This window comes from Mustela lutreola, chromosome 9, assembly GCF_030435805.1.
Source record: "Mustela lutreola isolate mMusLut2 chromosome 9, mMusLut2.pri, whole genome shotgun sequence".
Lineage (NCBI taxonomy): Eukaryota > Metazoa > Chordata > Mammalia > Carnivora > Mustelidae > Mustela > Mustela lutreola.
Window position 1 is genome coordinate 42615003 of NC_081298.1, and position 14760 is coordinate 42629762.

Consider the following 14760-nt stretch of genomic DNA (forward strand, 5'->3'; position numbering starts at 1 on the left):
GGTGTGAGTGAGAAAGAGACACAGAGACAGAGGGACAGAGACATTGGTTCTTCTTTCCAGACGTCAGCCAACCTCTCTCTCAGCTTCTGCTTGTCTGAGAAGTGAGGCTGCCCTTTTTCCCGGGCGTGTGTGGGTGGGATGATTGCAGTGGGGAGAAGGTCCTAGGGGCCTGACCTTATGGAATTTGGTTTTACGTGGGCAGCTTTGCTGAACCTTGACCATTTCCACCTAGCCATTTCAAACAAAGGGTCCATGGGGGACGCCTGGCCCCAGCCTCCCCCCTGTCCATCTTCACCTGCAGCCTATGACCCCCGTGAGAGGACTAGGCCAGTCACCCTGTCTGCAAAGTCCTCTTTGGGAAACAGTGCCACCTCCTCCAAGGTCAAGGGGTAAGACAGTCTGGTTGTGGCAAGGCCCCGGTACAACCAGGGGATAGGCGAGGGCGGGAGGTCTACTGGGTCAGTGATCCAAGCAAATATTTAGCAGATCAATGCTCAAGGTTGACCTTGATAGTTCATCACCTGGGTCATCGGGAAGTGGCTTCCTGATGCTCTCCCCCGCACTTTCCTTCACTGAGGACTTCGCCTTCTGGGAAAGGCATTTCTGGCTGGGGTTAGCAGTTCACCCAACCCCCCAGTCCCTAGGCTAGAGCTCCTTGCTTTGCCCACTTAACTGGTCCCAGGACAAATTATCTCCCCCAGAGCAAAGGGCCGGGGAAGGCAAGCATCCAGCCCTGCGCTCTGTCCAGCTTGCTAGCTCTCCCCTAAACCACCCGCCACACATCCCTGGCCCCCCTCCATCTGGCGAGGACGTCCCTCTCCCAGGCCCCAGAGGGAAAGAGACTTGGAGGGATCTGGACCCACATCCTACTGCAGCTGGAAAGGGAGTCCTGTGCTTTCTCAGAAAGCTGCTGAGTGTTGCCCAGAGCCAAGAGCCAAGAGCGCAGCACTGCCTCTCAGGGCGCTTTGTTCCACTTACTGGAGGGCTAAAAATACACTGGCACTGCCCAAGGCAGCCCTCGAGAGCCCAGGGGAGCTAGCAGTGGGGACTCGGTATCCTGGCACCTGACACAATTAGAAGGAGAAACGCAGTCCCTCCCTCAACACAGAATTCGCCGGCCCCTGGGTCCCCGTGCCCACTTTGTCTCCCAGACTCCCCCTGTTGTTTCTTCTTCTTGAACATGTGGGGTTCCCTGCATCCCTGCTCCACCCCACCCCTGCCCCCGCCCCTGTTTTCTTCTTCTTTCCCTGGCCTGGGCCACCTTCATACCTGGTGGAAGCCTGGGGCTTCCTACTTGACTGTGCTTTTATACATGTCGAAACAGCAGCTCTCCTGTAAAATGCCCAGGAAGCTTCGAATTCCTCCAGCAAAGCCACAATTAGTGGCAAGGCTTAAAATGAAAATCTCCTTAGCAGGCAACAACCCAGGGGCTTAAATTCAAGAACTATGTATTGACACTCGGCTTCAATCGGTCTTCATCTTTCCAGGACCTCAAGCCTCTTGGAGAATCTGGTGGAAGCTATGGACCCAGAAGAATGGCTCAGAAGCAACCTTCTCCAAGTAGTTTTAAGGGATTCATGGATAGTGTGAGCCCTATCCAGGATCCCCCCCGCCAAACCCCAACACACATCTCCAAGCCAGGAACCCTTGTTTGATTGGAAGCCAGGCACTGAGCTGGACCCTGAGCTGGGAAGATAAGAGAGGAGACTAATTTGGGGACACAAAACAGCCAGCACCGTTGCATTTTGAGAGAGGTAAGAGCCAGGGGCCTTGGGCTTGGGGAGTGGGGAGGAGGAGGAGGGGGCAACAAGAGCGTTAGAATGGGGCACATCTGAGTGAAGTTTTGAAAGACAAACAAGATTCTACCAGAGAGAAAATGCAGGTTGAGGGGTTCGTGTACAGAATACATGTTCTTAGCAGGGCATACAAAGGAAAGCGTGTTTGAAAGCTGGGTCAGCCTGAGGACTGGCACAGGCTAAGCAGGGCGAGTGTATTGGTTTTGTGTGGCTGAGTAACAAACCACCACATCGGGCGCCTGGGTGGCTCAGTGGGTTAAGCCACTGCCTTCGGCTCGGGTCGTGGTCTCAGGGTCCTGGGATCGAGTCCCGCATTGGGCTCTCTGCTCAGCAGGGAGCCTGCTTCCTCCTCTCTCTCTCTGCCTGCCTCTCTGACTACTTGTGATCTCTGTCAAATAAATAAATAAAATCTTTAAAAAAAAAAAAAACCACCACATCCTCAGAGGCTTCAAATAGCACACGCTAATGATCTTACAGTGTCCATGGGTCAGGAGTGGGCACAGCTCTGCTGGGGTCTTTGCTCGCTCCTTGCAAAAGGTTTTCAACTGGGGCTGTGATTTCATCTGAAGCTTAATGAGGGGAAAAATATGCTTCCCAGTTCATGCAAGTGGTGGGCAGAATTCATTTCCTGGCAAGTCCGGGTCGGAGAGCCCCAGCTTCCTCCTGGCCAGAGGCTGGAGGCTGGCCTCAGCTCCTTGAGACCACCTACGGTTTCCGGAGGCCGCTGCCAGCTGCTCACCTCATGGTCCTCTCCATAAGCAGCTTACAGGACAGCTGTGGGCTTTTTTCCAAGCCAGCAGAAGTTCTCTCGATGAAGTTAGCTAAGGCAGTCTCTTCTATGACATAACCTAGTGAAAGAGTGACGTCCCCTTGCCTTTGCTGTATCCTATTGGCTAGCAGCAAGTCACGGGCTCAAAGGCATTTAAGGGGAGAAGATTATACAGGCAGTAACAAAAAGAGTGGAGATCATGGGGCCTTCTTAGAATTCAGACTCCCACAGGAAGACTTAGCTGGAAAGAGGGTTAGAGACCAATGGTGAAGATCTTGAAGACCAGAGTTAGGAGTTAAGAACTTGATTCCATGAGACCTAAGAAGCCACTGGAAGAGGTGGAGAAGGAAGGATAAGAGCAGAGGCGAAATAAATAAATAAAATATTTTTCAAAAAAGAGAGAGAGAGAGCAGAGATGAAGAAGCCATTGCCCTTTCAGAAGGTGATTGCCCTGATTCAGAGGCAGAGAAGGAGGAGCTGTGGCCATGGGGATGGCACTCAATGACAGGGGAATGGATAGCTCCACATGGGAAGGAGACACCGAATTTAACTTTGGTCTAGTGGCTCTCAGCTGGTTGTGGATCAGCCACGTAGGGATATCTGGTAGGAAGTTGGAAATGTGAGATTTAGAGCTCGTAAGGTAAGGAGGAAACAAGAAACTAGATCCCGTAGTCAGTGCTAACAGCGGATAGAAGAAGTAATGGGGCAAAATGAGAGAGAACCAAGGAGGCACCCTCAAAGGAAGAAAGAGCCAGGCTGAGAGGTAGGAGAAATGTGGGGGTGCTACAGGAAGAGTTCTTGGAACTCTTGTTCAAAGCTACAGGGAGGCTCAGCAAACAAGACAACAACCGACAGGCTTTGCTGACCACCGCCCGAGAGCAGTCTCAGAGGGGCAGGGTTTCCAGGTCAGTGAGAGGCTGAAGAGGGTCAATCACGCCTTCAAGAAGGAACATGGCAGTAATTCTGAGAGCACATTTGAAGGTAAGGAAGGGAGGAGGAGGAGAAGAAGAAAGGGATGGATACAGAGTGGACGGGGGAGACTCTGAGAGCGACAAATCTTGCTGGCCTAGAAGCTGAGACCCAGCAAACTCACCCTGAATGTTCCCTTTCCTGCTTTGCCCCAATGCTCCCACCAGTGGAACAGTGGGTAGGCCCAAGACAAGCCGAAGAAGGAAGCGACTTGGCCATAGAACACATCTGGGACCCTTGAACCTTGCCCCCAACCTTGGGCTTGTCCTAGCTGTTGCAAGAAGCTTAAAAGGGAAGACTCAGTGGGACCCAGGCAGCTGTGAGGGCTTCTGGATAGCATCTTGCCCTTACATTTTCTTGGGGAATGAATGGAACCCAGTGCAGCCCTAGGGCAGATGGCATATCCCCAAAATAGCCACAGCAGTATTTCCCACTGCACATGCTCATTTACAACATGGCTTTGACGCTCTCTCATCAAGAGGTGGGGCCTGTGTCCCTTCACCTTGAACCTGGTGGCCTTTGTGACCACCTCCACTAGTAGAGTCCGCAGAAACGAGGTTGGGTAACCTCGTCCTCATGGTGGAACCTCACAGCTGGACAGGCCATGCAGCTTCCACAGGTGTCTCTTTCTTGGGACTTGTGTCTTTGAAGTCCCAAACCATGGTGTAATACATCCAGTTATCCTCAAGTCGCCATAAAAAGAGACACCCCCCCCCCAAGCCCAGCCTCAGCTGAGCTCCCAGCCAACACCTGAGCCCTCAGGCCGCACCTCCCGCAATGACTCTTGATCGTAGTCTGCCTTGTTCTCCCCGGAGGAATTCACGAGGCACTGCCCCATCGCCCCAGCTGTGCATTCCCTGGGAAGGCCAGCTTTATTCCCCCAGATACATTCTGCCCAAGCCCTGGAGTAAGTGAGAAGCAAGTAGGCCCCAGGATGAGTGTCCTGCTGCTGATAGGCACAGGTCACTTGCCCAGCTCCCAGATCCCCACTCACTCCACTCCAGGAAACATGGAAAAATCCAGAGACCATCCCAGGCCCAGCTGCACTCCAGGAAGAAGCTGGGCAGGCGGCCCAGAATTACACAAAATGGACTTTGGGCTGATTGCCCAAGTTGGACTAACACCCCCACCTTCTTAGGAAGGGCACTCTTTCTGGAACCAAGGCCACAGCTTGTCACGAAAGCCAGATGTTGGCAGAGCAGATCTGATGGGGCAGGAGGGGCCCCTTGGAGTAGAGGAAGCCCATCCCTGATGCCTCCCCCAGCCTGCCAGTCAGGGAAGGGAAAGGAGACCCTCACATGCACAGAACACAGATAATCCAGATTGCTACAGGTGGCCCAGTTGCTCCCAAAAATGGACTTGAAGGTGTTGGGACTCATCCCCCTCATCCCAGCAGTTAGCAGTGAGATAGCTTGGAAGCATAATGAAATGGTGCTCCTTACAGCAAAACCCATAAGAACCAGGAAAAAATTATTTCATGTCCTTGATTTGTGTTAGGAAGTAACTGACACCGGTACCTGAGGCATCTCAGCTAGGATTTGACCGCTCACTTAAATTGCTTTAATTCTGTTATCCATTCCTTCAACAAATATTCAGTGAGCATCTACTATGTGCCAAGAACGATAAGAAAAAGACACAGATTCATAAATAAATAGGTGTGTGACTATGGAAAGAACACCCCTAGAACAAAGGTTCCCAACCCGGGTCCCTGGGGACATTTGTCAGCATCTGCGGACATTTTTGACTTCTAGTGGGCAGAGGCCAGGGATGCTGCTGAGTATCCCTATGGTGCACGGGACAGCCCCACACCACAGAGAATCGTGTGGCCTCAAATCTCTTTAGTGCTGAGATGGAGAAACCTGATCTAGAAGGAGACACAAAAAACAGGTGACCAGTGTTTACCTGGTGGGGGAGGAGAACGGGGAGACCAGGACGCATGGATCATCGCTTTGCACCCTGTGCTCTTTTCAACAGTTTTGTTGAAAAGATTCTTACCGAATGCAGGTATTACTTATTATTATTGTTGTTGTTGTTGTTGTTGTTGTTATTTTAAGAATAACCGTGGGAGGCCTGCGGGGCTCAGGCGGTTAAGTGGCTTGCTTGCGGCTCAGGTCATGGTCTCAGGGTCCTAGGACTGAGTCCCCCATCAGGCTCCCTGATCAGCGGGGAGCCTGCTTCTCCCTCTGCCTGCTTGTGTGCTCTCTCTCTCTCTTTCTCTCTGACAAATAAATAAATAAATAAAATCTTCTTCAAAAAATGGGGTACCTGAGGGGCTTAGTCGGTTAAGCATCTGCCCTCAGCTCAGGTCGTGGTCTTAGAGTCCTGGGATCGAGCCTTACCTTGGGCTCTCTGCTCAGCAAGGAAGCCTGCCTCTCCCTCTGCCTGCCACTCCCCCTGCTTATGCTTGGTCAAACAAATAAATTAAATATTTTTAATAAATAAACATAAATAAAAAATTAAATAACCAAAAAGAGAATAAAGGGGACTCGAGTTTGCCATAATTATTTGCTGGTCTTCACCTGACAGTGGAGAGAAAGAACTCTGAAGAGGAGGAAAAACCGAGGCGGGGACAACGCCTGCTCCCTGTAGCCTGTGACCCCATCCATTCTCCTCAAAACTGGGGTTTCTCAACTAGAGACCAAATCATTTTTTCTTGTGGGAGCTGTCCTGCACGCCGTAGGACATCCAGCAGCTTGGAGTCTGCCTTCTCCCTGCTAGGTGGCAGCTGTCTCCCAGTCGTGACAAATAAAGATATTTCCAGATATTTCCAAATGCTCCATGGGGAAGGGGTGCAGAATCACCCCCGGTTGGGAACTGTACTGGGTCCACTCTGTGCAAATCCAAACACAAGGAAGTTTCCATTCACTGACCTCTCGACCTCACAGTGCAGCTGGTCCTCCACTGGACACATAACATGCAAACGGGCCCCAGGATGTGGACAGAGCAGACAGTATGCAGAACAAAGGGCTGAGGGGGCGCGGGAGCTGCCTGTGGGAAGTGTTACTCACAGATCTGTGTGTGTAGAAAGGGGCCTCTAGGCTCCTCTGAACCATCCGCCCATTTCACAGACAGAGGAAGAGGGCCCGGGGTGATGTGGCCAAAGTCACACTGTGAATGATGACCAGGTGAAGCTGGGATGACGCTATTCCCTGTAGCATCCCAAGATGTCCCTTGAGATTTTCCTTGTTCTGTTCCAAGTGTACCCTGGTGTGCTTCTCTTGAAACTGATCACCTCCAATAGCGCATAACTAGCCTCATATGTTTCGACATTGACCCTATCTTTCTAGAGAAGCGTTCTCTCAGCTGTTCCCTAGCATAGCAGCAGGCCCCTGCAGGAACCAGCTTGTTTGTGGACACAGGGGTGTCGCCTAGAGGCTGGAGGGTCACACCAGCGGCTGGCTGCCGCAGACCCAGACACAGAAATGTCCTCCATCCCTGTGCCTATGGCCCCTTCTGCAGCCACAGGCGGCTGAGACCTGGGGAAACCCAGTTGATGAAATTCTCTGACTTCTCCAAAGAAGAAAGCAGCAGGGAAGAGTAGCAGGAAAATCAAAATCCACCTTGTTTCAACTCCTTGGGAAAGGCAGAGCAGGGGGACCCTGGCCTTGGGCAATGAAGTCAAGTTAGTCCCTTCTTCCCTTCTGGTGTGAAAACCTGGGTTGCCCTTCCCATAGTTAAAAATGCTGGCTTGAAGCCAGACCCCCTGGGCTTATAGCCCCATCCTCCTACTTCCTGGCTGTGTGATCTCAGACAAATTACTTAACCTCTCTGAGCCTGAGAAATGGCATCAATAAAATAGACATGATAACAGTCACCTCTTCATAGTATCGTTAAAGTCAGCTGAGACAAAATATGTGACATTCTTAGTACAGTGACCATCAGGAGGTAACTTGAAATTACATGGTATCTGCTATTATTGTATTATTAATGATAAATAGAATAATAAATACTTCACCATGGCTCGTGAGCTGGTAAGTGGAGCCCGATACTAATTTTCACAAATGAATTCCATTTTGGAGTTAAACGGTTGAAAACTAATGAGAAATTGCTGGTCATTTGTATAACATCCCCCCCACACACCGACTTTCCATATTAAAAAATAAAAGGATCTTTTAAAAACACATTTGAAGGATGCCTGGATGGCTCAGTTGTTAAGCGTCTGTCTTGGGCTCAGGTCATGATCCCGGGGTCCTGGGATCAAGCCCCACATTGGGCTCTCTGCTCAGCAGGAAGCCTGCTTCTCCCTCTCCCACTCCCCCTGCTGTGTTCCCTCTCTCGCTGTGTCTCTCTCTGTCAAATAAACAAATAAAATCATCAAAAAAATAAATAAGTAAAATAAAATAAAAACACATTTGAATGGTGTTACAGCTCATCTGAACAGCTAAGACATGATGGCCCTGGCTCTTTTCCAGCTGCGGTGTTTTTCTCATTGATCAGAGAGAAATTCCCAAGGTCTGGCAAAGGAAGCTTTTAATTGCTCTGGATAGTCTGATTTTTGGCATAGCTGCTCAAGCATATAATTGAGTGAGAGAGAGAGAGAGGGAGGGAGAGAGAGAAGGAATCACTTCGAGATTGCTTTGAGATAAATATGTAGTCAGATCTCCCTCTTTCTGACAAGACCTAAAAGATACCACTGGCCCGGCTTCCACAGGCTCTGGGGAACAAGAGCACAAAGCAGGAATTTTCCTTGTCTTTATCAAAATAACAACGTGTGATAGTAACCATCGCTACCCTTTATCATTTGTGCTTACAGTACGTCGCGTCTCCCCAGGAGCAGACCCTGGGACAAGCGTTCCGGCCAATCTGGTTTATCTGGAGGGAATCTCAGAAGCACCAGGAAGGGAATGGGAAAATGACACAGAGAATGCAAGTCAGCCAGTAAAGGACGTTTTATGAAGCAGGTTATCACCCAGGCACCTAGAGCTTAATCCCCCTGAGAACTGTGGGGGCCAGTGAAGAACACACACTTCAGCGTCATCTCCTCGGAGGGATGAGGGAGCTGCAGAATTTATAACCCAAGCCGCATCGGTCGTTGGACAAGTGCTGCTCCTGGAAGGTACTTATTCCAGCCATCTCTAGGGCAGGCAGCCAGAAGAAGCCCTGGGGCAAAGAGTCATGAGGAATATCAGGGTCTTCTGGAAAGGGCATGTTGTGGGGAAGAGCACCAACAGTGCCCCCAAAATAAGACAATCCCCAAATATAATGATTCCCCCATCTTCCCACTCAAAACATCTGAAGGATATATGACATAACTGAATATATAATCTTTTTCAAAGAAGATGAAATAATTAAATATGTATTCCTAATAATTTATTTATTATTTACCATACATGCCTACAATCACATATGTGATCATCTATTCATTGACAAGATTTGTACTCTTCACCCTCCTACTCGGACTCCATCTCTTGCTGCTCCTCCAACTAGACCTTCGTTCTCAGGGTCTTCATCGTCATCGAAGCCACCTCCTGAGTCATCTGAGTTTCTGAATACATCGTCTTCCCTCCCCGTCTTGGTTCTTGATGATACAGCGTCTTGGGGATCTGGAGGACACTTTCAATGGAATTTTTATCCCAAGCCTGGAGCACCTCTTTGCACACCATCAGGGAAGCTGGCTTTTCTGTTCATTCCAGGCGTGTTGATGCGCCATCTTCATAATGGAACCATGATGGGGCACCATCTTCATAATGGAATCACCACGGGATGGCTTTCTTAAGTGTCCTTGAAAGACTGTTTACACTCCTATTGCAAAGCCATGATGCCACATCCTTAAGAGCTGTTTCCAAGTCTGGGTTAAACTTCTTAGCCTCCTTCTATCGATTTCTTCAGACGACCTTAAGAAGCGGCCAGAGCAACCCTCAAGGGAGGTTGCAGATGACCTGTCTCACCCAACCTGGCTAGAGCCGTTCAGCATAAACTAACTGAGGGCATCCCCGTGACATGAAAGATTATTGAAAATAAAGAGCTCCTTATCCCAGGGATCATGTAGGGAGTGGGGAACTTCGTGGTGTACCCCATAGTGGTCTTGGTGGTTGTATGCATGAACTCATATCATCTTTACAACCATCCCACAAGGTGGGTTCCCGTACCATCCTCATGTCACGGATGGAGAAACTGAGGCTCTGAGAGGCTAAGACAGCTGTGGAGTAACTCTAGCATGCGATCGTCCTCCCTGTCCCTGTGCTACCAGCCCTGCTGAGGAGGGTAGGGCATAGCTATACCCATGCGCATAACTGGTAGTCTTCCTCCCCCATCAAGAAAGCCTAGGGTGAGGGCGGAGGAGCCCCAGCTGACCCCGCAGTGTGGCAGGGTCCTCTCTCTATCCCCCCCGGTCTTCCTGAGATAGGGAAGCAAGAGGCAACCTCCACCACTCCATCTGAAAACTTCCATGATTCAAGGATAGTTTTCTAGCCACAGGGATCTGGGTATCCTTCCAAAAATGAATCCCAAGACCATTTCAGATGGGCAGGAAAACGTCTGCAAGGGTTTTCAAAACAAAACAAAATATAGGGCATCTGGGTGGTTCAGTAAGTAGGTTGAACATCTGCCTTCAGCTCAGATCATGACACAGGATCGAGCCCTGTGTCAGACTCCCTGCTCAGGGGGGGAGCCTGCTTCTCCCTCCCTACTCCCACTTGTACACTCTCTCTCTCAAACAAATAAATGAAATCTTAAAAAAAAAAAAAAAGACAAAACAGAAAAACCTTGACACCCCCTTTCCTTTCTCTCTTGCTGGTCAGTCAGTCACACTTGGTATGTTTGCTGACTGACAGAGCAGAACCAGGAAGGAACGTAAGGGGGAGGCGGAATTCAGCATGGTGTCCTAAGAAGACTGGGAACTTTGGAACCCCACAGGGCTGAGCTCACCACCTTGTGGCACTCTAAGCCTCCGTTTTCACCATCTGTAAAATGGGTACTGATCCCTACCTCAAAGAAGGTGATGAAGATTAAGTAGAAGGCAGCAGCAGACACTGGTCCAAGCTCAGGGATGGTGAGGGCTGCCCACGGGCTTCATGGCACAGACTGGGTCCCCAAGCTGGGGGGTAGGGAAGGTACCTGAATGGAGAGAAGAATGGCAGTAGTGGGGACCCAGACACCTAGCTTTTTGTCCTCTCCCGGGCAGGGGCATCTCTTCCAAACCCCAAGACCCTCTCTTGGGTGGCAGAGGATGAACCTGTCTGCTAGAACTCCGCCCTCTCACCCCAGTGGAAAATAGTCCAGTCCAGGCTGGGCACCAACAGCCAAGTAGTGTGGGGGAACGCCCTGGGGGGTCGAGGATGCCCAGTGGATTCAATTGCACCACTGGGTCTCAGGTAGAGTCTCCCGCTTTCTGGAAACCAAGGTATACAATGAGGTAAGAGGAAGAAATGAGAGAGGGAGAACAGAGCCACAAAGGGCCCTTGAGAGGGGGCACCTTGGAGCCTCAGGCTGCTGAGTTCCCACACAAAGCTATGGGCGTCACAGGGGACGCTGAGATCTCACTGGAAGTTACCCTTGGCCTTGCTCTCATATCTTTTCACAGCTATGATGTGCAGAGGGTTCTCAAGGGCAGGGTTTCAATTTTGCAAATGGATCCTCAGAAAACTGCGTCTCCCAGCTCCCCACCACCAGCCATGTCAGCAAAACACAGCCCCAAAGAGCTGTTGGCAAAGCTGGGCGGCAGCCCAGAGGCCAAAGGCGACTCAGGAGGGGCTCTGTTTTAAAGTAGACGATGGCATGCCCTCCCACTGGTGACAATAACCAGACTAGGAGGGGACACTAGAGTCCCCCGTGTTATGAACACCTGAAGCCTGTCGTGAGACAAGGACCACCTTACAGGCCACCCAGAACCTCCAGCTCCGGTAGTTCTGTGTCCTCAAGAAGAAAATAAGATCATGCGAGGTGGCTTCTGGGACCCTGCCCAGTTCTGACATTCTCTAATTCCAGCGTTTCTCCCGACCTTCTTTGTAGGGTCTCCTCAGGGTTCTGCTAGGCTGGGCCACTGTGAGATGCCCTCACTCTGGACATAAAGGGATATGTGTCCTCTGTGGTAAAAAGAGCTTATGGAACTCACGATTTGCTTTCAAGTCGACACCTGTCATCTGGGGGCAGCCATTTTCCTATTTGGGGGAAAGGGACACTTCCATCGTATGGATCGGGGGGGTGGGGGGGTGGAGGTCCCTGCCTCCAATCCCAGCAGGCCAGGGCAAAGGCACAGGTTTTTGCCCAGAGGCTTGGGTAGCCTTGGCCAGGCCTTCAAATGTCAAGTGAGTGATAAAAACACTCAGGAGCCATTCAGGGTTCATTGCGTGGCGTCAGCAGCGTGCGGTTGAGGTCATGGCCAGTGGCTACCAGCAGTGAAGTCCAGCAGTGGCAGTCTCCAGAGATGATCTCCAAGCCAGCTCATCCCATGCCTTTGCCTGTGATCCCACCACCAAACCTCCTTCCGCTCCAGTCCATCTTCCAAGCCCACAACTTTGGGCTCCCTGTAAATGTTATCAGCCACCCAGTAACCTCCAGTATGCTCTTTTTTCCTTTTTGCTTAAAGTTACCTACTGTTGATTTCTGTTGTTTGTTGCCTTCCAAAGGTTGACTGATACAGTATGCCAAACCACCCTTTTTTAGTTTGAGTTAAGTAATGTCAAGGAATACTCTTTTGGGGGATGGGGGAGGGAGATGCCTGGGCGGCTCAGTCGGTTAAGAGTCTGACTCTTGATTTGGCTCAGGTCATGATCTCAGGGTCGTGGGATCCAGCCCTGCTTGGCGGGGACTCTGCTTAAGATTCTCTCTCTCCCTCTGCCCCTCCCCCCTGCTTGTGCTCTCTCTCTCTCTCTTTCTCTCTCTCAATAAGTAAATCTTTTTTTAAAAAAAGAATAATTTGGGGGGAAGGATAAAATTATGATTCTCATAAAAATATAGGGATTTTATTTAGTTCATTAATGAAGGATTGAGTTGAGGTGTTCTAACAGATTCAAAAGAGATTTCTTTTTTTCTTCAATTATTTTTATTAACATATAATGTATTATTTGCCCCAGGGATACAGGTCTGTGAATCATCAGTCTTACATATTCACAGCACTCACCATAGCACATACCCTCCCCAATGTCCATCACCCAGCCACCCTATCTCTACCCCCCACACACACCCCCACGATCCTCAGTTTGTTTCCTGAGATTAAGAGTATCTTGTGGTTTGTCTCTCTCCCTGGTCCCATATTGATTCATTTTTTTCCCTCCCTACCCTCCACAATCCCTCACCCTGCCTCTCAAATTCCTCATATCAGACAGATCATATGATACTTGTCTTTCTCTGATTGACTTCTTTCTCTCAGCATAATACCCTATAGTTCCATCCACATCATTGCAAATGGCAAGATTTCATTTCTTTTGATGGCTGCATAGTATTCCACTGTACATATATATATATATATATGTGTGTGTGTGTGTGTGTGTGTGTATACCACTTCTTTATCCATTCATCTGTTGATGGACATCTAGGTTCCTTCCATAGTTTGGCTATTGTGGACATTGCTGCTATAAGCACTCAGGTGCACATGTCCCTTCAGATCACTACATTTGTATCTTTAGGGTAAATTCCCAGTTGTGCGATTGCTGGGCTGTAGAGTAGCTCTATTTTCAACTTTTTGAGGAACCTCAAAGGGGATTTCTAAGAACCACATACAGGTAATCAGAATGCTGACATGACTTTATAACTGGATGCAGACATCTATGCACAGGGCAATAATCAATCGAGTTCCACTGGACGCAATTCCTGTGTATTTCTATGAGCGCAAGTAGTTGGCATCATTATCCGTTTTCTATGACTAACAGAGTTGTAAAAATAGCTTTTAAAAGACATTGAAAGACAGCGGTAACCTGGGAGTTCCCCTAGACAGGACACACAGTGATCTTTGTATTTCTCTTGTCCATTTAAAGCCTTTCACTAGTTTTCATTGATGATAGAACAGGAGATGACCACATGAATAGAAGAGACAATGAAAGTTACACTCAGAGGGTCCCAGCCACTTCAGACTGGAATCATGTGGAAAATTCTTGGAGGAGATGGAAACTGAACTGGGTCTTCAAAGCTGACCAAGAGTGAAGCAGAAGGGCATTCTGGGTAGACGGGACAGCATGTACAGAAGTTTAGAGACAATAAGGAGACTGGTTCCGTTGGCAGAGTGCACATCCCCCCTACCCTGAAAAGCTGCTTTGTGAAGAAACTGACAGGTGACAGATTTGGAAATATAAATCGGGACATCCTTGAGGCTTATTACTGTGGCTCTCATTGCTTATTAACAGTCTTAGGGTAAAAGAAATAAGATGATAGAATTAAAATAGTGTAGAAATAGTCATCGGAAAGGGATGCTTGGAGGTACCCTCTCCCTTAGTCTGCTCATAGTACACAATTTTGGGGTACTTTCCTAGTGACTGTCTTTTGGGGGGCTGTCTCCCCTTCCTTGCAGAGGAGGAAGAAGCAGACAACTGGTTTGAAACAGACGACCCTCCCATTCTTCTCCAAAAGGGTGCAGAATTTATACTGACCCCGGAATAGTAAGAACATATAAAACTGGGGTTCCAGTTGTTACCATGGCAACCCAGAGTCTGTCACACACTGAGTTGGGGGAACAGAAGCACAGAACCTCGAGGATATAGTCGCTTCGCAGGGAAATGGGAGTAAGTGGGCAGAGAATCGACCACAGCCCCAAGCGGCCTGGCAGCCCCTGGTCCTGAGACTTCGAGGGTCCTCCTGCAAACCAGGTGCCGACAGGAGACCCATTCTCCCTTTGGGTCACCTGAATGGCTCTCTGCTCTTTGCCCCCAAGCCACCTTCCAAGAGTATCCCAAACCCAGAGCCATTGCTTCCCCAATATTCACGCATGTTGGGCAAAGCATGTAGGAGCATTGTTGAATGAAGACTGAATGAATGAATGGGTCATGAATGGTACAAAATTCCATCATGTCCATTCTTTCAGGAAGACACGGGCCATTCCGCTTTATCTACCTCTTGTTTGTTAATGAAACATCAATGGCTCCCTTGCACCAGACACTCACTATGGACGGGCACCATGCTCAGCTCTGCGCATTTCCGACAGGTTCGGAGCTGGGCTCTGAGCCAAGTGCTCTAAGTATAAAGCCTGGTTCTGCTTCTTACCAGCTGTGTGACCTTGAGACAGTTACTTAACCTCTCTGGGTGCCGGCTTCCTGGCTCACAGAATGGGAACAATAACTTAGCTGCCTCGGTGTG